Source organism: Rattus norvegicus, chromosome 14 (assembly GCF_021556685.1).
Source record: "Rattus norvegicus strain SHRSP/BbbUtx chromosome 14, alternate assembly SHRSP_T2T, whole genome shotgun sequence".
Taxonomy (NCBI): domain Eukaryota; kingdom Metazoa; phylum Chordata; class Mammalia; order Rodentia; family Muridae; genus Rattus; species Rattus norvegicus.
Window position 1 is genome coordinate 96,304,472 of NC_141547.1, and position 24,828 is coordinate 96,329,299.

At 40.1% G+C, this 24,828-nt stretch overlaps 1 pseudogene; it reads right to left on the reverse strand.

Annotated features, from left to right (window-relative positions):
• Window positions 1-305: 305 nt before the first annotated feature.
• LOC120096862 (U4 spliceosomal RNA) lies at window positions 306-379 on the reverse strand (annotated as a pseudogene).
• Between the last annotated feature and the right edge of the window lie 24,449 nt (window positions 380-24,828).

A 24,828-nucleotide genomic window follows, 5' to 3' on the forward strand; every position in this document is an offset into this window, starting at 1 on the left:
ACCCAAATCTTGATTTCTCTTTGTCTGAGTGGGTTCTTCCCTTACACTGGCTAATGTAAGTGGCAACTCCAATCCCAAATTCACGTGTTTGTGTCAAATATTTGAGACATATTGTCCCCCGGTTAACTCTCATTGTACTTACTTAGGTTCCATGCCTGTCAGTAATTCTTTATTCACTGGCCTTGGTAACAGACTCTTAGTCATCTAAAGCAATTTCTCAGCTAGAATGGAAATCTATATAAGGCAGAGAAACAACTGGAACACTATCAGGAAATACATCTAGATGAGGATATTAACAAACATCTACTTACATTTCAATTAGCAATAATCACTCCTCGGATAAACCTCATTGGCTACAATGCTACCACTGCGCAAAGCTAACATTTCATATTACTTCAGTTAGAGGCTTTAACTTCTGTGTTGTTGTGGAGGCAAATTGTAGGATGATGTCATACAGGTGAAGGCAGGTACAAGATAGAACGAGGCCTGTCATTGGATGAAAAGGAAGGACGGGCAGGAGAAAAGTTTGAGGGAAGAGGAGAAGACTGAGATGGAAAGGAGGAAGCTGCCAAGAAATATGTAGGCTGATGTTAAGATTCCACTCTGTACCTTTACAGGTTGTTATGAATGTTCATAAGGGATGGATGTGTACAGGGCTTTGTATGTCTAGGTGGGCAATTATATCTCATCCATTGGATCAGAGGTTATTGTGTGTTCGTTTTTGTGGTGATTTAAGTTCAAGAGAGTATGTGGCAGTTGGTGACACTAAGCTGCCAAGGAATTAGGATGTATATTTCTGGCATGGTGCCACCTGCCTTGGGAACTAGATGGATAGAGAAATTGCTGCCAGGCTCAGAGAGAAGCCTTTGGCAGTGTGATATGGGATAGAGCAAAGTGGATGAGAGGATTTTCTGACTGAGGTGAAGACATCTACCAGATATCTTGGGGCACTACGGTGCTGGACCTAGAGCAGGATAAAAGACACCATTTTTAAATAATTTTACAGCAACAGCAAATTCTACCAAGGGTGGGACAGACAGTAGAAAGGAAAGAAGAAAACAGAGAAAAGATATGGAAAGATGCTGACAGACTATTTGTTGTTGCTTCTAGATCTTTTTCAAGGCCTATTCCATTTCTGCCACTGGTCCCTGTAAAGTCCTCATGTATTTAAATAAAGTTCCCTCTCTTATTTAGATCACTCTTGGTCATGACTCTACATTTACATCCATAAAGGTGTAGAAAACATTTCTGACCGTCCTCTGAGGCTGCCTGCTTTTATTGTTCCCATTGCCTTGCCTGTAGACCTTCCTTTTGATAATTGTTCTCCCTATATTAAAGATGAGCTCATAAGTACCTTGAATGAATTATAGCAGGGAGGAAGAGAGAGACTTGGAGATGACCATGAACCTGAGATGAGCTGGCCGTAGTTTATCAGGTGACTAATACAGTGTAGAGAAGACTTGGTTATCACTTTCTTAAAAGATCAGTTCCTTCAAAAGAAGTATTGCAAAAACCTTCAAACAAGTTTTCCTTTTTCTTTTTCCCTTCCAAGTTGTTCCAAGGTGTGATGCTGTAGGAAATATGTTGTGCTTCTTTTTTTAAAACAAAACTTATAATAGTGTCCTGGTTGACATGCAACATTGGGACAACCCTACTGTATCGTTTCATGAAACACTAAGTGACATACTGTCATGCGATTGATACACCACAGGACAGCATATCACAAAGGGAAAGACTGCAGAGGGACAGAAACAACAGGGGATTTAAAGTCCCAGTTGGGAATTGCTTAAGTGCTCCTGGCTTCTGCACATTGCACCTTTCTTCTGTAATTAGCCAGGAATGTGGAAGGCAGCACCATTCTTCACAGCTGAGTGGATTCTGGGCTTCACTGAATATCTTCGAATTTCTATCAGCGTTCATAGTGGTAACATTTTTCTGCACTTTAAAATTGCTTTTAGAACTTTCATATCAAAATGATACGACGCCTTGCTAAAGCATCTTTTCTCTTTCAATTTTCCAATGTTTTCTGTCTCTTCTAAATCTGGAGGCATAAGAAGAGCCTAAACGGGCTGGAGAGATGGCTCAGTGGTTAAGAGCACCCGACTGCTCTTCCAGAGGTCATGAGTTCAATTCCCAGCAACCACATGGTGGCTCACAACCATCTGTAAAGAGATTCGATGCCCTCTTCTGGTGTATCTGAAGACAAGCTACAGTGTACTTATATAGAATAAATAAATAAATCTTAAAAAAAAAAGAAGAGCCTAAACAAGTGAAAAAACACCTTTTTTTTACGTTTTATTGTAAGGTCCATGAGAATCACACATAACGAGAGTTTGTTGAATGAGTAGCTGATCAATATTCACCTCTGTGACTTGCTGTGTGTTCTGTGTGACATTAACTAAAACACAGTCAAGCATTGTGTGTCGACTTCTTAAGGTTTGCCTAGCAAATAATTACAAACATGGAGAGATAATGGAGATAAGACCCTGCCCCATACTTGAGATGACAGAAGTCCAAATTCAAGGTGCTGAAAAGACCATGCGTCCACAGCAGTCTTAAGAGGGGAGTCTGTCTAGCCTCTTCCAGTGTTCTCCAGAGAGGTGCTGCACAGCCCCAGTCTCTGCTTGCAAAACTGGCCCACCTTTCATGTCATAGGTTTCCATGTCATTTCCTCTTCTTTTAAGGGCACTGGTCTTGGAATTAAAAACCACTTGGGGCATCCAATATGACCTCCTTTCAGGGTCCTTAATTTGTATTTTCAAACTTCAGTTTTTTCTGAATAGGAAACAGATCCTAGTAAACAGAAATGCTGGGCATGTAGGATACTGGAAGTGGCCAAAGTAAGAAAGAAATATGAGATCCTGAGAAATTAGCAGTTTGTGTATGTGGTTACCAATTCTCTGTTTACTTTCATGTCTTATTGATGATAGAAATAGAAAGGTAAATCTAATCCACATATTCTGTCATAGGGATTCCACTTGAAATACAAATTTTTATTATATAAAGAATTTTTAAAAAATTCAGATGAGCTTACACAGGCTCTAAATTCTCTCAGAAAAAAAGAAAATGGACTTCACATCCTCCCTAGATGTGCTGATGTGGGAGGCATGTGTTATCTTTCGTTCAAACAGAGTGTGGGGAGAGGGTCTGGTTACTTGAGAATTTGGACCAGTTAGATCCCATCATGATTCTTAAGCATGGATTCTCTCCCTTTATTCCACAACCCATCCTCTATATCTAACTATAGACAGGAGTTCAGAGACGAGAGAAAAATGTTTAAGGTGACAAAGTCTTAGTGAGAACCATTGGCCTATAAAGGGAGCCTGGCACTACCACTTCAAGGGAGCCAACCATTCCCCTTAAAAAAAGATTTGAAAGGGTTAGTGTGAGTGGAAGGAGGAGTGAGACGGAGTGGTAGATAACTTGGAAATACATTATTATGTGTTTGGAAGTGTTATAATGAGTCTCATTGTTATGCATATTTAATTTATGCTATTAGAATGGGGTTTATTACTAATAAAGAGAAGCCAGACTGGGGTAGCCAACATCTGCTAATCAGGCAGAGGAGGGTGAGCCTGTCTTACCGTCATAACAGCATGACAGCACAGCCATAGGCTGGTTGCTCTCTTTAGTTAATGTTTCTGGGTACATAGAATTGTTGGTTTCTTTAGATTCAATCTCACGTAATCCAGATTGGCCTTGAACTTCTGTTCCTCCTGCCTTCGTGTCCCAAGTGCAGAGATTACAGACCCATGCCATCTTGCTTGGCTGCATAATTTACTAAGTCAAAGTTATTGTTTTCAACTTTTATTTCAGATGCATGTTTCTGTGAGTAGGGTTTAATGGGATATATTGCTTTAAATAATTTTGTAGCTCAGTCAACATATAAAGCTTCATAATAAATATTGATGCCCCTTGATGATCATACCATCATCCTAATCATTTATCATGGCTGGTAGATTCAGGAAGCTTTGGTGATTAATATCTTTATTTTATTCTTAACATTGAGCTCTGTCATATACATCTAAATGTGTCTTCTTCAGAAAGGCCTGGAAATTCTGAAGCAAATGAAATCACCTAGAATTCATTATATTAGAAACTCTTCAACAAGTAGGTTGATATCTGAAATTGGTTGTGAAATTTCCTTTATATAAAATAACCAGACTCAACTCATTAAAGAAATCCAGTAGCTCAACTTCCCTGAGTCATAAGAAATGGTCACTGTAGAAAAAATACATTTTTCTTAGTATGTCTATAAAACAGAACATCTTAATTTGGCTAAATCTAGTTATGAAATACAAAAGGCTTCAAGGGAGGAAAATAAAGGAATCTTTTAAATGTTCAATAAAAACCAATTTTTTGATGGCTCAAATGATACATTCCTAAAACATCTTTCTTATGTAATTTTACACTTGGTTATATTCTTATAATCAGTTACAACCAACAGTTTATCTTAAAATTCAATACATGGTGATATGTCTAAATTTTAAATATATGTTGATTTCTAGTAAGAGCTCAAGCTTCACTTTTTATGACTATAATAAAGTATAAGTCTCAGCTACATCGTCACAAATTAGGTGGCTGTTCATGGGTTTCCTCTCAAACGGGTCATGCAGTTTGGCCCTACACACACACACACACACACACACACACACACACACACACACACAGACAGACAGACAGACAGACAGACAGACAGACACACACACACACACACACACACACACACACACACCTTTCTGAAGGCAGGCATATGCATGGCTTTTCCCATTCCTTCATTTGTTAGCTCTCTGGAATGTAGAATATTAAAAATATCTGCTTAGTGGGAGAAGTCAAGAGAACAGTATAACAATTTCAAATTAGGTCCGGAGGGTAGATTGTGGAATGGGTAGGATTGTATGTATTCATTCTGTAAGAATGGAGAATTTTTCTCTCCCAAAATTCAAAGGAATGGCTGTGCCTTCCCACCATGTGTTGCATGCTAAAAATGCACCAAGAATGATTTTATTATCTATTTATGTATTTACTCGTGCATGTGTGTGTGCAAAAGCCTGCATGAGTTTATGTTCACCGTGAAACTCGAGCTATAGGTGGTTGTGAGCAGCCTAACATGGAGTCTTCTACAAGAGCGTCAATGGCTCCTCACCTTTAAAGGTAACCGTGCCTTCTGCACGCCGTTGTGTCAGGAATCATGAAATTGAGTTTGAGTTCTTGAGTTTGATTTCAGTGCTGATTCACGACTCTGGAATATTCTAGTTGGATGTTTCAAAAGGAAAGCTAAGGCCTCCTCACAGGCAGCAACAGCAGAATAGCATCGCCCCACCCTTGGTATCCTGAACGCTGCACCACTAGAATTCATTTAAAATCTTTTCATACCCAGATCTGTACACATTTTGCATTTTCATGTCCTCACTCATTTTTATGTCTTCCAGTCTCAAAATTATAGAGTAGCACTGTACAGAATGAAAAAGTTTGACATAAATGAGATCTGTGGGCATAGATTTAAGGCATCCGAGTCGCTTTATTTCTGTGTGCGTCTTTGATAAGAGCATTGAATGCGTGAAGCGAAGAACGAACAACATACGAGAACGCATTCATGGCGCACTCAGACCTTATCAGGCCTGTGATCAGTTATCTCTTGAAGAAAATTACATTGCATCTGTCAATAGGCTTAATAACTCGGGGCCTGTGATTTCATAATGGATAATCACACAAATTCAGGAAGCTATACCATATGCCATTCCAGTTGTCTACTCTCTTATTCACCTTAATTTTCTAGATGACTGGAATTATCTATCCCTGCCCTGGAGATGGTCCACATGGAAATCGGGCCCTGCCGGAATCCAGCCCCTCCCACGCCAGGCCTGCGCAGGTTGAGGCTGCTGGGTTTTGTCTGGGACTCCGGCATCTAATTGAAGTGAGCGGAACTTGGAAACTGTAAACCCGGACAGTGCAAGTGATTAATGAAGCGGAAACAGAACACAGAAGATAGGGAAAGGCTGAGGGAACCAAGGAGGGAGATGTGGGGCAGCTTAGGCAAACAACTCAGCATCGATGAAGAATTCCGCATCTCCGCATGTGAGCAGAGGGAGATAGCCTAAATGGTACAGGCTGTGCTAGGAAACTTCCCAAAAGCAGGGACTCTCAAAGACACTTCATTTTCATTTATTAAAGGTGCTGTTTCTATTTAAAACAGTTTCTCCATTTCCACACAATATGGTCACTCTATCGGTATTGACCACAAGTACTGAATGACTTAATTTCAAGCCGTCTTACCAAATGGGCAGCTGAGATCTGATGAATGAGTTCCTGGTGTGTTTGAGGATGCTCAGTGAAGTCGTCAGCATCTGAAACTCCTTCTGTCTTTCTCCTGTCCCCCTAACACAGCTCTTCTCCTCATGCTTGTTTGCACAATGTTGCCTGGTAGTCACTGACACTGCAGAACATTTCTTCCTTGTGAAGGACAGATGCCCTTAACATACACAAACCTGTCCAGAGATTCCCAATAGGTGCTTGCTCCCATGACATTAACCCAAACTGCTTCTCACAGAGAAGGGAGCTTCCAAAGAAGCTGTGTAAGTCACGATCTCACTTGTGGCTAGCATGCTATCGCCTACAAACACCTAGAGACTAGAGATGTGTGAACAAGGAGGGAGAGAAGGACACATGTTAGTTAAGCAATGACCAGGGACTGCTGCCACCCTTTGCTTATGCTCCTAATAAAGGTAACAGGATAAGCTTTTGATAACTATGCCATTCCTGGAATGTGGTGGTCCAAGTAAGGGAAAAGGAGGAAGGTCACCAGGACACTACGGTTGCCCATCTTTGCAGATAACAGCAATTGTTGTGGTTATGACTTGCAATGGTTGTGTTGAGTCTAGAGAATGACATTTCCCAGCCCTCCCCCAAATCTTCCGGCTCTTCTATACCCCCTACCCCTGTCTCCCATGTATTAGGATTTAATGCTTTTGTGTACACGCGCACCTTTTTCTTCATGTTTAGGTTTTTAGTCCTTTGGTTTTGTTACTGAGCCTCTGTTGGATACACAGCTGGCAAGGGAGTTTTTCTTGATCCTGTAGTCTGCCTCATCACTTGACTGACAGGTTCTTCTGCTGGCCTTTTCTAAATTCCGTGAAGTCCTATTTGTCCATTGCTGGTCTTATTTCCCATCCTCCAGCTCTTGTATACTTCCTGCCCCTCTTTACGTTCCCTGAGCCTGAGAAGGGACAGTCTACATGACTTGTTTAGGGGTAGACCCAACGTCTGTCGCTTGTTTTCTGTATCTTGGGTAGCCACTGAGCCTCTGGATTTAACATGTTTTGTTGTAAAAAGAAATTCCTCTAAGACTGGGAGCTGCCTTTGTCTCTGAGTGCAAGCGTTGGTACCGAGAAAGCAGTTTGCTGCAAAATCAATTTAGTTAATTATCAGAAATATACTCTCCCAGTGGACTTATGACTTATGCGGGTAGTTTTCTAGGCTTCCAGTACCAGGCATTGCTTACCTGTTCCATTCAAGGGGAAGCTGGTGTCCTCCATAACAGTCAAAACACCATGGCACAGATGGCCACATCTTATTTTATATATGCTTTCATGATACCCCCTTTACCACAATTAATTCTCACCCCATCCTGTATCCTGCCCTCCATAATCTTTTCTCCATTCTCCCTGCCATTTCTTTCCTCCTTGAAGTATCTCTCCTCTTTACTTTCTTCTTACCCGTGTTCTACTGTCTCGTCCCTATCCTTGAGGATAATCCCTCCCCTTCCCTCTCCTCCGATATCTCCCTCTACCCTTCCCTGTGTCCTTCCTTGCTTTCTGGCTCCCACAGATATTCTGCATTAGAAACACTGAACTAAAGGGTCAGAATTAATATCTTCACATGAGAGAGAATATGTAGAATTTGTTTTTGGCGCTTGGGTTACTCTACCCAAAATGTCTATTTCAGCTCCATCCATTTCCTGAAAATTTTTCTTCTTTACAGGTGAACAGTATTACATTTATGTATATATATATATATATATATACTGCATATTCATTATTCATCCATGAAGTGAAGGGCGTTTAGGCTGTGTATAGCCTAGTTGCTATAGTGGTATACTTGGTTCATATGGTATTTGTTTATCTATCTATGTATCTATGTATCTATCTGTCTGTCTGTCTGTCTGTCCGTCCATCCGTCCATCCATCCATCCATCCATCCATCTATCTATCTATCTATCTATCTATCTATCTATCTATCTATCTATCTATCTGTGGGTGTTTGGTTTGTTTGTTTGTTTGTTTTGAGAAACATCCCAACTGATTTCCAGAGTGGCTGTACACACCCACCAACAGTGCATAAAGATCCCTTTCTACACATCTGCACAAGCATTTGATGTTATTGGTGTTCTTGATGATGCACATTCAGAGTGTGATAAGGTGGGATCTTAAAGTGTGTATGTGTGGCCCAGAACTGGGGAGAAGTGTCTCTCTATGTAGCCTTGGCTATGCTAGAACTCATTAAGTAGACCAGGCTGGACTTGAACTTGCCTGCCTCTGCAACTTGAGTGCCAACAATAAAGGTATGTACCACCAAACCTGGCTTCTTAAAGTGGTTTTAATATGCATTTTCCTAATGGAAAAGGATGTTGAATAACTTTTAAATTGTTTCTTAGCCATTTCTCCATTAGAAAGAAATTTTATCTAGTTCTGTAGCCTAACTCCCACCCATGCCATCTCTGCCTTTTTGTCAGAAAGGATCTCACTCTGTAGCCCTTGCTGGCCTGGAATTTTCTTTACAGACCAAACTAGACTGGAACTGCCAGAGCTCCATCTCCAAGCATTGGAGTAAAAGGCCTTTATGTGTATGCAGTATGCTGCCCATTTTTAAATAGGGTCATTTGTTTAGGTTTTCAGGATTAACAAATCCTTGTTGTTTTGTATATTCTTGTCATTAATCCTCTGTTGGATGTATAGTTAGCAAGGAAATTTTCTTCCTTATGTGGGCTGCCTCTTCATTTGATCGACAGGTTCTTTTGCTGTGCAAAAGCTTTTTAAATTTTATGAAGTCCAGTTTGTCAATTGTTAGTCTTATTTTCTAGGCTACTGGAGTCCTATTCAGAATAATCAGAAACTACGCTTATAAGCATCTGGTCTGATGTTAAAGTCTGTGATCCTTTTGAGTTGAATTTGGTGTAAGATTAGAGACAGGGATCTAGTCCTGTCCTGTTCCTTGTTTATACCCGTGTTTCCCAGCACTGTTGAAGATGCTGCCCTTTTCCCAATGTACATTGGTGGCATTGTTGTAAAAACTCAAGCAGCTGTAGTTTCATGGACTGTCGGAATGGAAGAGATGTTTGGAATTCCTCTCCATGTACACTTTTCTCATTAGCTTTCAATCTCCACCCTAATACTCTCATTTTCCTTTGTGCTGTATTTTTCTTGTATTTTGTGTGTGTGTGTGTGTGTGTGTGTGTGTGTGTGTGTTTCCTGCTGTCCTCACCTCTCTGTCTTCTTTCTTTCCTCCTTTCTTTTCCTAGCACATTTTCCTTACATTGTTCCTTGGTCTCCTTTAACAAACCAAGTGACATAGCTCCCTTTTCTTCTATCTCTCCATGTCTGTCAAGCTGTTGTCATCACAAAGGTGGTCATGGATGTGTATTTTTTGGTTTTCTTTGGGGGTGGCCACTCCAAGTGCATAAACAGAGTCAAGACCTCCTGTGGCTCCCCTGGAGAAAATAAAAGCATCCTATTAGAATGAGGAAAGGAAGAGATTTTGTAATGGTGGCAATGTCATAACCTTTTGGCTTTGGTCAGCCAGCTAACAAGGAAACCAAGTATATAAGGTCCTTTGAATTCATTTCCTTGTCCAAGGTTCACATAGCAATGATGTTTCTAGTGACCAGTTCTTTCCAGAAAAACAAGACTCTCAGTAAGTGGGACTTGTTTCCCATTTGTAAATGTCTAAGTAAATTGGAGCCCAGAAGGATTCTAATAAGATAGGAAAGACCCCAGGGAGTAGATGGGTAGTGTGCCTGTGGCTTTTTGAATGTGTTTTCTTGTGCTGGAAGAAGTCTTTCTGGAGATTTGCTATTATCTCAGAAAGACTCTGCCAGGAGCTGAACTTTACACCATCTGCTCCTTTGTCACCAGTTATCTGTCTCTGATCTCATGGCAGTGGGACCCATTCCCTGTTCTGATACATAGTTTAGGGAGATGCCGAATACACAGGGGCCTAGGAGGTGGTGCCTAGGGAGCTGATGTCTAGGGAGGTGATGCCTAAGAAGGTGATTCCTAGAGGGGTAACAGCTAGAGAGATGATACTTAGGGAGGTGATGCCTAGGAGATGATGCCTAAGAGGTGGTGCCCAGAGGGGTACTGCCTAGAGAGATGGTTCTTAGGGAGCTGATGTCTAGGGAGGTGATTTCTAGGGAGGTGGAGGGTGGCCAGCTTTTAATTCTGCTTGAGAGAGGACTCCCTGCTATCCAGATGAAAAGGTGCTTTGGAAAGTCGTTCAAAAGCATCAGGAATCTGTGAGTCCTCTGAGGTATTTTCCCTTTCCTTGAAGTCTTTCCTTCTCTGCAGTGGCCTTTCAAGCCTCTGAATGCACATTCCCCTGGCCAGCTGTTTCTCACAGCCACAGGGAAGGCGGGCCACAGACCCAGCTCCTCTTTCCCTTCTGTCAGCATACTACTTGCCTTTTTTTTTCCTGAATACAGTTTTGTTTTGTTTTCTCAAGGCAGATGAAACTTCATGGACCATTTCTTCCTACTTTCCTAGAAACAAAGGCTGACCCAAGGGAGGGAGTGTGAGACAGGAGACTTACACAGAAAGTCACTTCTCAGCATCCACTAAGGAAAGTGCTGACCTAGTGGAGGGGCACTGGGATTTGGAGTCAGTGCTCCAAGCAGCTGTGCAGCTGCACGTGCACATTAATCACACAGCTTCCTCAGTACCAGGGACTTCTGTGATCAAGGGCTCACTATAAAAAATCTCTCTCTCTCTCTCTCTCTCTCTCTCTCTCTCTCTCTCTCTCTGTCTCTGTCTCTGTCTCTCCATCCTTCCCTCCCTTTCTCCCCCTCTCCTTAGTGTCATCCACTCACTCAACCCCACCGTGTCCTCTTTAAAACGAGAAGATGCTTTTCATTTCTCCCCAAAATGCTATTATTTCCCCAGTCTTTGCGCTTTGCCAGTTGAAGTGCAACAGATGTTTCAAAAAGGTTCAGAACAGAATTCCTCATTAGAGACCATGACAAATAAATCATGTCCCTAACAGCAGAACCCCCATTTGCTCAGATCTTGGTAGATTTTTTTTCCTCAGGGTAAGAAGTGGAAGAAGAATCTATAATAAAATGATAACAAAAAGAACATAATAATAATCACATTTATTAACTGAGCTGGGAGTTGCTGCTCGTCTAAGGACTTTCCCATCTGTTATTTCATTCCATATTTGCAGCCCAGCCTCTAGGACAGGTATTAGCATTACCACCTCCAGTTAACTTACAAGAAATTGAAATATAAACAGGGTTGAGGAATTAAGGAAAAGAAATTAAACCGATGCACAAGTGAAGAATTTGATTAAAACATAGGGTGCTACAATGTCTATACACATGCGTCCTTGAATTCCAACAATATAACAAGCTTTTAAGTGTTACCAGTAAGAGGATTCCTACTTCAAGGTGATTTGGACTTCAACTTTTCCTCCATTATTTCTATGAATCTTCAAGGTTGTCTTAAATATATCCATCAACTTTTTTCTCTCAAATTGTTTATTAAGTTTTTTTTTGCAAACATTAATGATGACAACATAGCTAGCAGCAGACTCTCAGAATAAAGCAGCCTGCATTGTAGCCCCTTGCTGTACTTATATGCACAAGGTTGGCTTACCTGATATCTGACACCAGATGAGCAGTCTCATCAAGTCTCTAAAGCAAACATTTCTTCAATCAGGTATAAGCATTTAATAACTATAGCTTACAGTTTATTAGGAGAGGGTGTTAGGGTGAAGAGACAAATGTTGTGGATTCTTTTGTATCCCTCATCTCTCCTGTGCTCCAGTCTTTCAGTCTCAACAATAACTTTCTTAACCTCTCTATTTGAACTAGCTACACATCAACTAATGAGCCAACTGGTCAACCCATTTATCATTGATTTCTGTCCGTTTTGGAAGGCACAATGTCCCGAGATCCTAAAACAGAATTTAGACTGAAGCAGACATTTAAAAATATTTTCTGAATGGATCAGAAGTTAGGAAAACAAATCACAAAATAGAACAAAATGCTTTGAGGGGTTGTGCTTTGAGGTGTATAAAAGAGTCTCCAAATAAGTACAAGGTTATAAGGATGCCAGTCTTCAGATTGCTCATTGACCAAGGTTCTAGTCTTTCTTCAAAGGTCAGTTTCCTAATCATGATGCTAAAAGTCGTGTATCCATATGTGACCATCCTTGCAGAGGATGATGAGAATAAATGTAATAGCTCCATTTCTCAGGCCAGTAGCATAATTTTTCATTATTGTAGTAAGTTTAATGCTGAAGCATGAAGCTTGAAGGAACTGGGAGGGAGAGAGAAGTTCTTTTCCATGTGATGTCTGGCTCTTGGTGGTGTTGTTGCTGCTGCTATTCTAGTCATCTATATAGAGTACAGATTGTTAAGGATCCAGAATCCAAACAATACGGAAAACATTTCTAAGTGCGTATTGTAGCAATTATTGTTCAACTGAAGCCTGACATGACTAGAGGTACCTTTGAAGTCATCAAAAGGGCATTGTTCTTAGACTCTTTAAGTACATACATCTGCTATCAATTTTTCTAGAAGCTGATTACGTGTAGACATTTTACTTTGAGTTGGTCCAGCATCAGTGGTATCTAGAAGAATCTTTCTCATATGGCTAGGGATGAGCGATGCAGTTCAGTGTTAGTGTGTTGGCCCAGCGTACCCTGGGTCTGTGCCCTGTGGATGCAAAGAAATACATTTAAAAGGCACTATTTCAGACATTTCCCCAATTCACTGAATCACAGTTTGCATTTTAACAAGATCCCCATGGACTCAAGTGCATTCTGAAAATCACTAGCTTAGGGCATCAATTCAGCTAAATAATGGCAACCTTTCCTCACAGTTAGAGACGTTTACCTTTTCTGTAATTACAGAGACTAAACTTTTATCTCACTCCATAAAAGTAGTTTAGGAACCTTGATATTTAAATGTGACATCAATTGCTATTTTTCTGTTTCATTTTCTAAAAGGTCTGCTAATTTTCAGATTCTGGAGGTAACATTTTGAAATCACGACATTAGGATAGAGCCTATGCAGTTTAAAATTCAGGAGTAAATTTTGGAGAAGAAAAACTTTAAAAAGATAAATTGTGTGACTGGAGAGCTGCTTTTTTTTTTTGCCAATTAAGATACCTATTGTTAAGCCTAAGGACCTCTTTGCCATTTGTAGGACCCACATAGTGAAGGAAGAGAATTCACTCATTCAGTTTGTCCTCTGACTCCACTTGTGCCTTGACTTACACATGTATGTACACACACACGCACACACACACACAGACACACACACACACACACACACACACACACACACTATATTTCACAACGAAAGGATCAAAACCAATAATAGTTTTTTATATTAAATAATGATTTTCTGGTCTTTTCTTAGAATACTTAAGTCCCTCTTGGGCATTTTTCATAAAAAGTAAAGAAAGAGCTTAAAGTAAATTAAAGTCTAATATATGCATTCATTTTGCCCGGTCTAATCTTAAAGAGCTTGAGCATCTATCGTATATCCAAATTCTCTCACTGTATTAAACAGGTCGCTAGTATCATTGTTCTCATTCTTATAGTAGGACATGGAGCACAGCTGTCTTTTGGTGATTTTAGATTATTCATACTTTTCTCCCATATCTGAATTATTTGAAGATTTAAACACACACACACACACACACACACACACACACACACACACACACACACACACACACCTCAAGAGAGTTACCTTTATGGCTCTCAGAAATCATATCAAATCAATTGAGTAATCATCTTAGCTTCTTTCTTTCTTCCTTCCTTCCTTTCTTTCTTTCTTTCTTTCTTTCTTTCTTTCTTTCTTTCTTTCTTCCTTTCTTACTGGAAACATTTCTGTACCAGCCATTGTTCATAAAACGGACCCAGGGTTAACAGTTTAAGCAACATTTGTTATGAGGCTATTCACCTTGTTAAAAATGTGGATACCTTTGCCTTTAAACAAGCAAAAATACAACCTTCTACATTAAGACATCTTTCTGTTCTTTATGTGTGTTTGTAAAGACAGGAGATTGAATGGAACAGAGCAATCAGTGTAACATTCGTTGTAGTTTAACCTCTTTCTTTGACTGATGGGGAAACTGCAAGTTAGAGAATGTGCTTGATCCAGTCCATGGAAGGTCAGAACTCAATGGTGCTTTTCCATTGTATTAACAGAAAATAGCATGAGGGTGTGGGGGAGGGTGGTGCTGACTGCCACCCTGGGGCTGGATGCACTTTATTTAAAAATATAAGCAGGCATGCAGGTATGCCTCCCACTTAACCTGCCCTTTGCTAACTCCTGCTGTGGAAATCATTTAGCATGCTATACAAGAAGGCAGTTTAAAATAAGCAAATGGATTTGGAAGTTCATATGTCTAGTAGCATTAACAGTTGGTTAAAATTGGCCGGCGATGTACTGGTGACCTCTCACTGTCAAGGCCTCTATAATACTTTGATTTCCTGTGAACCACTCTTTCCCATTTCTGCTGCCTTGAAGTCAAAGCATAGAAAAACCATATAGGATGCTTCAATTTGGATCAAATGACCTGTGTAATAGCAGCAGTTACAATTGATTCCAGAGGACACACACTCTTTGCTTCTTCCATTTCTAGGTTATGAGGCAAATAGAAAGAAGAATGAATATTTGGGACAGGGGGTGAAAAAAATTACCAACTGCTTCCCTGGATAGGCACAGCATGAATGCATGAATCCTTATTCCAGAACAGATTAAAGCAGGTTTGACAGAAACAGAGCCAAGCTGAGACATCAGAATTCAAATAGAATCATTAAAGGATGTACCCTTGGGGGTTCTTAGCATTAATCACAGGTGATTATGAGGGCCTTGCCAAGTTGTGAGTGTCTGTCATGCATAGAAACTTGCAAATCTCCTCTAGCAAAATGATAGAAGGGCTGAGTCATAAAACAGTGATGGTTAACTGCTACTTTAGAAAAATGGTCCAAGTTGTCAGGGAAGCTGAGTTTAAAGGAAAAGACACTGAGAACAGGGGTGGGGTAGGGGTGGGAAAAGGGAGGAAGATAGAGAATAAATAGAGAAAGAGAGAGAGATAGAGACAGACAGAGACAGAGACAGAGAGACAGAGAGAAATAGACACAGACAGAGACAGGGAGAGAGACAGAGAAAGACAGAGAGAGAGAGAGACAGAGACAGAGGGAGACAGAGAAACAGGGGGAGAGAGAGAAAGAGAGAGAGGGAGAGGGAGAGAGAGAGAGAGAGAGAGAGAGAGAGAGAGAGAGAGAGAATATTGCTGCTTTAACTTATTTTGGTTCAAGATGTTTGGGAGGACTTATATCAGCCAGAGAGAGAGATGAGTTTCTCATTAACATAGATGGCTAAGGAGCTCCAAAATGGATGTATGAGAATCATATTTAGTGCCTTAGCTGGGGGAGGAGGCAGAAGGCCTCTGGAAATGTTGGTCAAACATGGGGCCTAGAGTCAGAAGCTGTTCCTTCATTCTGGAGAAGATCAAGACTACCAGGGGAGGACCTGGGTCTGTAGAGAGAATAGGAGGCACTCTTGCAATCATTCCCTAGAAAGTGAGTCAGCCATTGATTTTGCATCTGTGATACAAGAGAACTGACTCACCAATCCTATGTTCAATTCCACTGTGAGTGATTTCACCATTAGCAGGATGAAATCTGGTTTAATTCATTATTGGCTCAGCATCCCTTGCCTTTCCCAGAGGCTATGGCATCTGGGTTTATAAGCTCAAGTCTCTTAATATGTGTCCCCATGTTGACTTTCCCATAATTACCCTCAAACACTTGAAATACTACTTGTTTTTTTATTTAAACCATGAAGAAATGAATAGTTAATAGACTTTTATGGAACTGTTTTCTTTAGAAATGAGAGATAGTTACTTGCCAAGTGCGTAGGTGACTTGCCCTTGAACCTTCTGCCCAAGACCTTTGAGCACATTCTGGCTGATGCTCCCCTTCTGTGCTGTTGTATCCTTGAGTTAGGATGGACACGGGACTCTTTCCTGTAAAGCCATTTGGTACACCAACATCAATTTTTCATTCAAATGTATTCTGACTTCATAGATATGTTTTTACCAAGAAAGAGTCAAAACATTCAGAAACGTTTATTTCTAGGTGGTTGATTTTCTAACCTTTTGGGCAGTTGTAGGAGCGTCACTGGTTACAATCTGTAAATTAACAAATTGTGTTCTGTCGTGCGTGGTTGCAGGTTTTGTTTGTTTATTTGTTCTTTATCCTACATTAACAATCAAACTCTGCCATATTTGTTGAGCCACCTCGTTTTAATGATCCTCTTTAATTTGAAGTAGTGCTGTGGGCATCTACATTGTACCATTTTCAATGATGCGCATTCAAAAGACAGTAACTTTAAGAAATTTAAAACTAATTAAAGATTTAGGATATTTTTAAACTAGGTCACATATCTTTTAAATTAGGTCCCATGTCTTTAAATTGTGGTCACGTTCAGCAAATAAAAATAGGACATCTACTTTTGAATTTAAGATAAACCACTATTATTTAAAAAAATAGTATAATATTTATTGAAATATTTCTGGCATATTTATAGTTTTCATTTGTTATTTTATCTGAAATTTAAATATTAATCAGGAATTTATATTTATATTTCCACCCCATCTTAGGACAACGGGGTGAGGTCATTTTGTATAAATAATCTCTTGTGTACTGTGTGACAGTATCACCTGATAATAGAAAGCTGATGGCCAAGAAGCTGAAGCAGGATCTAGAAGAGAAAGAAAGGAACTCTGGGAAAGAGTAAGACATGGAAAGATTCACCATCCAGACTCGGAGGAAGTCAGACATAATGAAACTGAGTAGAGGGAACTAGCCATGTGTCAGACATAGTAATATCAGTGGGTTAATTAAGTTGCAAGTTAGTCAGGGAACAGGCCTAGTTTAAGGCCTAGGCATTTATTAATAAACAATAAGTCACAGAGTAATTATTTGGGAACAGGAATAGGGGTAGAAAAGCCTGTGGTTACATCATTTTATAAAATTATTGGAGTCAGCTTGTAGTTCAGATTGTAAAATCTTAACCAAGAGGTCGTATCTATAGAAAACTCAAGGTGGGTGACCTTACTGTGATCAATAGCTAAGGAGAAAAAATGAACTCTTTGCATCATGTCTAAGAGATGAAGCTTGGCCAAAGACTCAAAGTGAGATTAGGAAGCCAGACTGAGTCTGGTGACCAAACTGAACTGTTTTTAGTATGTTTTGTTCTTCATTACCCAAGAGTTTCTTTTTCCTGTTTTCCCTCTAAATATCTCAGAAAGATGGATGAGGTTTGTGATCTAGTGATGCTATAGAAGGCTGAGCATTAATGGAGAAAAGATGGCCATCTGTCCCAGTTCACGACTCTCTGGGCCTTTAATACTAACCAGCTTTTCCCCTGGTTAGAGTTAAGCTGGTGTCATAGATCCTCTTACACAGCTGGTACTTAATGCGCAGAAAAGGCTTGATAAACCTGTTAAGGAAGCAGACCTGAGCTCATAAATCTGACATGACTCACTGCTCTGTTCCTCTCTGCTGGGGGGTGGGGGAGAGCGTTACTGCAGATGGAAAGAAACTATGGAAGAAAATAGGCAACGGGGCATATGGAGAGTCATGTCATCTTATTCTTCCGTTTGCTCATTCTCCTTGAAATTAGAGACAAAAATCATTGTCCTTCCCATATACCAGAGTAATGACCACCCAAGGCAAAGGATGAAATGGCTTCCAGAAACGAAGACAATGTCCCACAAACTCCAAAGGAAGACGCTTCGCTTTCTTGGCTCTTCTTTTTTTTTTTTTCTTTTTTATTAACTTGAGTATTTCTTATATACATTTCGAGTGTTATTCCCTTTCCCGGTTTCTGGGCAAACATCCCCCTAATCCCTCCCCCTCCCCTTCTTTATGGGTGTTCCCCTCCCCATCCTCCCCCCTTGCCGCTCTCCCCCCAACAATCTAGTCACTGGGGGTTCAGTCTTAGCAGGACCCAGGGCTTCCCCTTCCATTGGTGCTCTTACTAGGCTATTCATTGCTACCTATGAGGTCAGAGTCCAGGGTCAGTCCATGTATAGTCTTTGGGTAGTGGCTTAGTCCCTGGAAGCTCTGGTTGGTTGGCATTGTTGTACATATGGGGTCTCGAGCCCCTTCAAGCTCTTCCAGTTCTTTCTCTGATTCCTTCAACGGGGCTCTTCTTTTAACAGCTGCATATCCCACTTTGTCGAGGATAGCCCAGATTTACTTACGCTAACTCATAATAATTAATAACAGTTCTTTCATGCCAGAACATGGAGGATATCATGAATTCAAGTAAGTTTGCTAATGAACACCAACGTCAGATATATCAGAGAAGCAGGGTATTTGACGCTAGAGTTTGGTTTTTCAGAGCTCTCACAATTGCCAACAGACTAGGAGTACCCAGTCTTCCATTGCAAGCCTGTTGCTATACTGAGTCTCACTTTAACTAGGAAAGCTGATGAGGTTTTAAGTAGAGATAGACGTAAATAAATAAATAAATACATAAATAAATAAGAAAAAAGATTATTTTTCTCTCCTTTCAATAGCCCCACAACATAGTCTTATTCAGCTTATTTTTATTAGGGGAATCTTAGAACTAAAAAAGCTTCATCAAGATTAACATGTGAAAGAAGCCAGTTTGCAAAGAACTGGAGACCCTTCCTTCCCAGGCCATCATTGTAATACAAATGGAAGGGAGGGGGTGGTCACTTATACTGTGTGGCAAGATGCTTTGGGCTCTCTCTTTATGTCACTAGCTCATGTCCATTCTTTTTTGTAACAAGCTATTTCTATCCCATGCCTAAATTACAAAGCACAACGTTTTTCCCTCTCTCCGGACCACTGCTGGGAATTTCACCTAAACTCTTGTGGTTTTCTACTAAACTCCAATAGAAGCATCCTAGCACTTCCTTTAGAGTCCATTTCTAAGTTCTTTTATTATTTCCCAGAGTCGAACCTGTTGTTGAACTACATCTTTGCCTTCAACGAAACAGACTTCTTTTTTATTCTTGCAGGGATCGTTTGAAAGGCTACATGAAATTATTAATTTCCTTGAAGCTCTTTTTACCATTACAGCCTCCACGACCAGGTCCTCCATGTAGATTATTCCCAACAGTAGAGCAAACAAATAGTTGTCCAGTCTATTCACTCCTTAATTGCTTTTGTCATAACTATACTTACAGATTAGGCGTTTTACTGACTTTGGGCACCCTAATGCAATATGTTTTTTCAACAGTTCTCACCATCTTACTTGAGGCCCAGATAAACTTAAGAGGTCATGGAAGATTTCGCATAGGTTAGGAAGTTGAACCACTTTGTGGATCTCTGGGCTCACACCATTGGTATCTCTGAGTCCTAAGTGAAAATCCAGGATGGGTTTTTCAGGTTTGTAGAAGTTGCCAGCCTTTTGAATCCTGTTTTGATGTAGCTGTTTATATTTCTCATGAACTACAAGGCACTTGGCTTTTTCAGAGACGAGCTTTTCTGACTGGTTTTTGATACACATTTTGGGCAAACATTTCACAAGTTCTTTCTTTCAACTTGGCAATTCTTTGACTTCTTCTTAAAAGTTTCAGCAGACCAAGAACTTTTTGGCTTTTGCGGTAAACGCTTGTGAGTCCATCCAGGAAATCAATTAAATATCGTTTGAAGCCCTTCATATTAAGAGCTCTTGAGTTCTCTGGACTTCAGGTCATGATAACCTTAAAGGAAAGAATATAGCCATTGCTTCATAACCTCTCTATACCTTGTAGCATCTCAAGGCTTTGGAGAGTAGAACAGGTGATTGCCAGAACTACCTCATGTTGTCCAGTGGTAGGAAGTCTGGAAGGATCTCAGGCTGAGATATCATGGACCAAAATACTGGAAGGATTTTGACACAGCCTTTATGAGGCAGTGAAGAGTTGACTGGTACTAGTTAAAAGCATACCTTATCATCAAATCATTATGTAAATTTGACTCATCTTTATAAACAAAGGTAAGAATTTGCTGATGCTTCTTCATGGAAAGATCACTGCTTAGAAGCTTCTCTGTGCTCTTGACAATCTCGACAAGATTGACTTCTTGTTTCTCAGAAACATTTCTATTAACTAGTAACCCTTAATATTTATTATTCATTCTCTTAGAAATAGTAGTCTCGAAATCCAGACTCTTTACCAATCAGTATCTAGTATGCTGAGAAAACGCTATGTCTGGGGCTCTTTGAGCTGACTCCTCATTCCATAATATCAGTGATTTCCTCTGTCAAGTCTGAGTGTTGACTTGACATCTGTTCTACTCTTCAAAGCCTTGAGATGCTGTAAGATACAAAGAGGTTATGGAGCAATGACTATTCTCTTTCCTCCAAGGTTGTCATGATCTGAAGTCCAGAGAACTCAAGAGCTCTTGAAACCAAATTCCACATTGCTTCTGTAATGTAGCTGGATCCCCTGCTGTGGAGAAACATGGACCTCATGATGACCCTTTGATACTATATAAACATGCTCCTGAGACTCAGAATCTAGATGTTGGCATCGTTCTTTGTTCCCTTCATGCCCAGTAATATAATGCAGACCGAACACTGAGTTTTGGAGCGATCCTCCTTTGTTTTGTTTTCTAGTGCTATCCTTCTGTCCCTGCTGGTAGCCTGAAATTCTAGCCTTTGACTTCAGGTAGAAGAAAAGGAGCAAGGATTGGAAAAAAACTTCTCTGGGACACATTACTATTGATGGAGAGTGAAAGTAATCAGCAGGGACATTGGCCAGTTATGGTAACAACAGTAACTAATCGATGTTTTGGAGGGAAACCTTTGCTATTGAACAAAAGCCAGTGTGTGTTAGTATAGGGTAGGTACTACAACATTGTATTGTATTTTCAGACTTTGAAAAGAACTGGATAGTGGTCTAGAACTTGAGAGAAGAAAGCCCTACATCTTGTTGAGCTGAGCTGAAAACTTGCCTGTCAATTCCAAAGAATATGGGAAGTAGGGACTTGTAGTAGCTTTTAGGTCAGTAACCATTCTCAAATACTAAAAGATTAGTTCCTATTAATGAAAGCTGCATATGCATGTGGTAGAGTAATGTAGTAACAGATTGGCGTAGTAGACCATGGTCCTGGGAATAAACAGGTAAGAAGAATGGCTCTCCAAGATCCTATGCAGCCCAGACTGCAATGTTGTCAGGGAGGGAACATTGGAAGAATGTGAAACCAGTACCATGAGGCCCTCCAGCCAAACTCTCCCAATTGAATAGATGAGGTAATTCTACGGAACTGGCCAGTAGATGTCTCTCTCTCTGTTATTTCCCTTCTGATCATTACCTTGGCCATCATACAGTTCTGCTACATTACTCGATTGTACTGGCGAGAGAGAACTGACAATATTAAAATGACTCCATTGCTTTTATGAACTGGCTACAGGAGACTAGAGTACATTTCCATTACTGAGATGTGTTGCATGCTTAACCAAATGCTTTTGGAAGCAGATAATTACGCATTGTAGACTGTGATTGTTTAAGGAAGATAGACATTATGCTTTGAGACATGGCCAGGGGGATGTCTGACTTTTGTGAATAACCTGGGGTGATTTGGGCTGGGAACCTGTAAAAGGACAAGACTTCTTCCTGATGCAAACACTGCCAGTGTTAGTAATGACAGTATTTTAAAATACACAGAGTTGTACCAAAATGATTGTGGAGGAGTTCTCAGTCCTGTCTACCAAACTAGGATGTTGCTTTTACCAAAAAATTAACTTTTTGGGGAAAGATAAAGGGTTTTTCAGAGAAAGGGAGTGTGTCTAAAATGTCCAGTGCCAGCACACAGAGTTTACATGCGCTGACATAAGGCATATTTGAAATCTGAAAGCATTTATGCATTAAATAATACAAGATCCAATATCTGGAGTAAATTACTGAAAATTCTAGTTTAAAAAGAATACATTTAAGGCCCCTAAAAGAATACTTTTTGAATGAACTATGTGGACAATCTGGAGCCAATAAAGAAGAAATAGATAAGGAGAGTTTTGCTAGACATTCCTAGGTAGTCATGACAAAAGGTAGGAAGATTCTTCACTCATGTGACTCATAAAGTATCATAAAGGTTCTATAGTCCTCATCAAGGCTTCCAGAAGATTCCAATGAAGCTATTTAGTAGACAGTCATATTTGAGTGAGGTTAATTTCTAGGTCTAGATCTTCCAAAAGTCAACTATTCAAGGGTGGACAACAGATAAAGGCTCCCAGCTACACATGTGGAGCTTGTTGGAAGCACAAACACACCTTCACTTAATACTGCAGAATCAGGGTGTCCATTTTCACAACATCCCCAGGCCATTTGTTTCTCTTTCAAAGGCAGAAATGCCATTTAGCTATTCTTTTATTTATTTAAGTACTTAATGAGCAATTAAGTGTTTAGTTGGTACCAGACTTGGGACTAGGATCCGTGCCAAACAGAAGAAGACATACAGGATTTATAAAATCATGGGTTACTTTTATGTTTATTTATCAAATAGTCATAGAACGATTTTTTAAACCATGACTATATGAATTGTTTTAGTTATAGTGACACATTTTAATCTTGCAATAACTTTGTGAACTGTGCACTATGACTCCTATTATTGTTTGACCATTAGTAATAAGGAGATGGAGATGTAGAGAGGTGAAGTAACTTTCATATGCATCAGAATACAAAACAAAACAAAAATCCTGAAGGTAGAAGAGCAATGATTTGAATCCAGAAGTCTGACTTCAGAGTCCACATCAATAAATCAATCAGCTAGTTATGCTATTCATCATATGATGACGTAAGCAAAATGTTAAGAAAGAAACATTGGAAATCTATTAACCAAGCTGGTCGTAAACATACCTGTGTGTGTTTACATATAAGAGGGGCTACATATATGTGTTTACCTGTATGAAGATTGCTGGGGCTAACCCTCAAAGTATATCATCCGCTGAGTAAAGAGTAAAGCATCTTCACTGCAAAGAATATGGCTTCTCCTGAGAGCACCCAAGGCAGCCTGGCTAACCATGCATAAGGTGGCAGGGAAAGGTTAGAAGTGAGACTGTGGAGGGGGAAGGGAAGCCAAGCTGAGGGATAAAAAACATTGAAAACACATGAAAATCAGGTCTAATGCTAGGTATTCTGAGAAGCCAATGAGGGTCTGCTCAGGAGAGTGTGGCGAGGTGACCCCTATTGTGGCAGCTGAAAGGAGTTGTAGAAAGGGGCAGAGGCATCAGAACTACCTGGAGTTGATTGAGTGGCCAGGTTGCAAGATGGCATAACTCTCATCCCAGAAGTAGCAGGAAGGATGATGATGAGTCCGTTGTAAGAGCTGCCTTGTAGGCAATACCAATAGGAACGATTGTTCACGCACAAGGATATGTGTATTTCTAAGAGTCAGTGATGCTCAAAGGACAGAATTAGGATATCACCTGGCTTTCCAATGTGAGCATATGGAACACATGGTGTTCCTTTTTTCTAGGCTGGGGCCGAGCAGTTGGATGAATGGGAAATGTGTTTTCCTGTTAAGCTATATCAGCTTGAGTTGATACTCAGACTTCCAAGCGGGTATAGAAGAGAAACAGCACGTCTTTGAACTCTTTCCTTCTGGGTCTGGGATAGACTTGCAATTACTTGATACTTACTAAATGGATTTTCAGAAGACTGTTATGAAAAGAGCTATTTAGCATTGCCCGATGGTTATTATCAGAATGATGCTTAGCTTCGTGTGGTAGGATGACATACAATTGTAAGCACCACCTCAGAAAATGTCAGAAACGATCAAGCTAACACAATAGTGCAGTTTGCACTAAGATGTGCAAGCAAGTTTAATTCATCAGAAGATGGTGGCCAACCCAAGGGTTTTAGATGCTGCTGCTTTGGATAAGATGCCCATGGTGAATCTTACCCAAGGCCAATGCTATTCTATTAAAGCAGACATTAAACGTTTTAAGAAGTATGAAAGCCATTCATCTCTTCCTAGTGATGCTATATTCACTCTGTACCTTCTTGATCTCTAAGCTTCATTTTCTTATTTCAGTCATGGATACAGTTTTGAGTCCCTTCAGATTGTTCATGCAAAACTGAGATGTGCAAAAAAATAAATAGATCCCATGGCTTCTGAATTTGTTTTCAGGGTGCTTATGAATCTGTCTGATTGGTGAAGGGAAAGAAAGCAACTGCCACCCTAATTTTAATAAAAAATTTAGGCCAGTGCCCTAACTGTCTCTCCGAGCTTCGGATCCAGTTTCTTCCTATACCACACCCTATTTTAAGATGGATTTGGATAAGAAGAAACATTTTCAGTGTCACAACAAAGGTTTCTGCTTTGTTCTTTGTGGGTGAGTGACTGTGCTGAATCTGGCTTGTAAAATGCCTCCACTGGGCATTCAGTTGCTAATAGTTTCATGGTGCATTTCCTAGCCTGATCAATAGCATTAACAGGGAGAGAGGAGATGAGATATGTACTCCAAAATATAATATTATTTATACACATATGGATTCCATAAGCGCAGATGAGAAGTCTAAGTAGAGTAAAGTTGAGGCATGGAATACACTATTCATGATGAGAGTATGTTTAC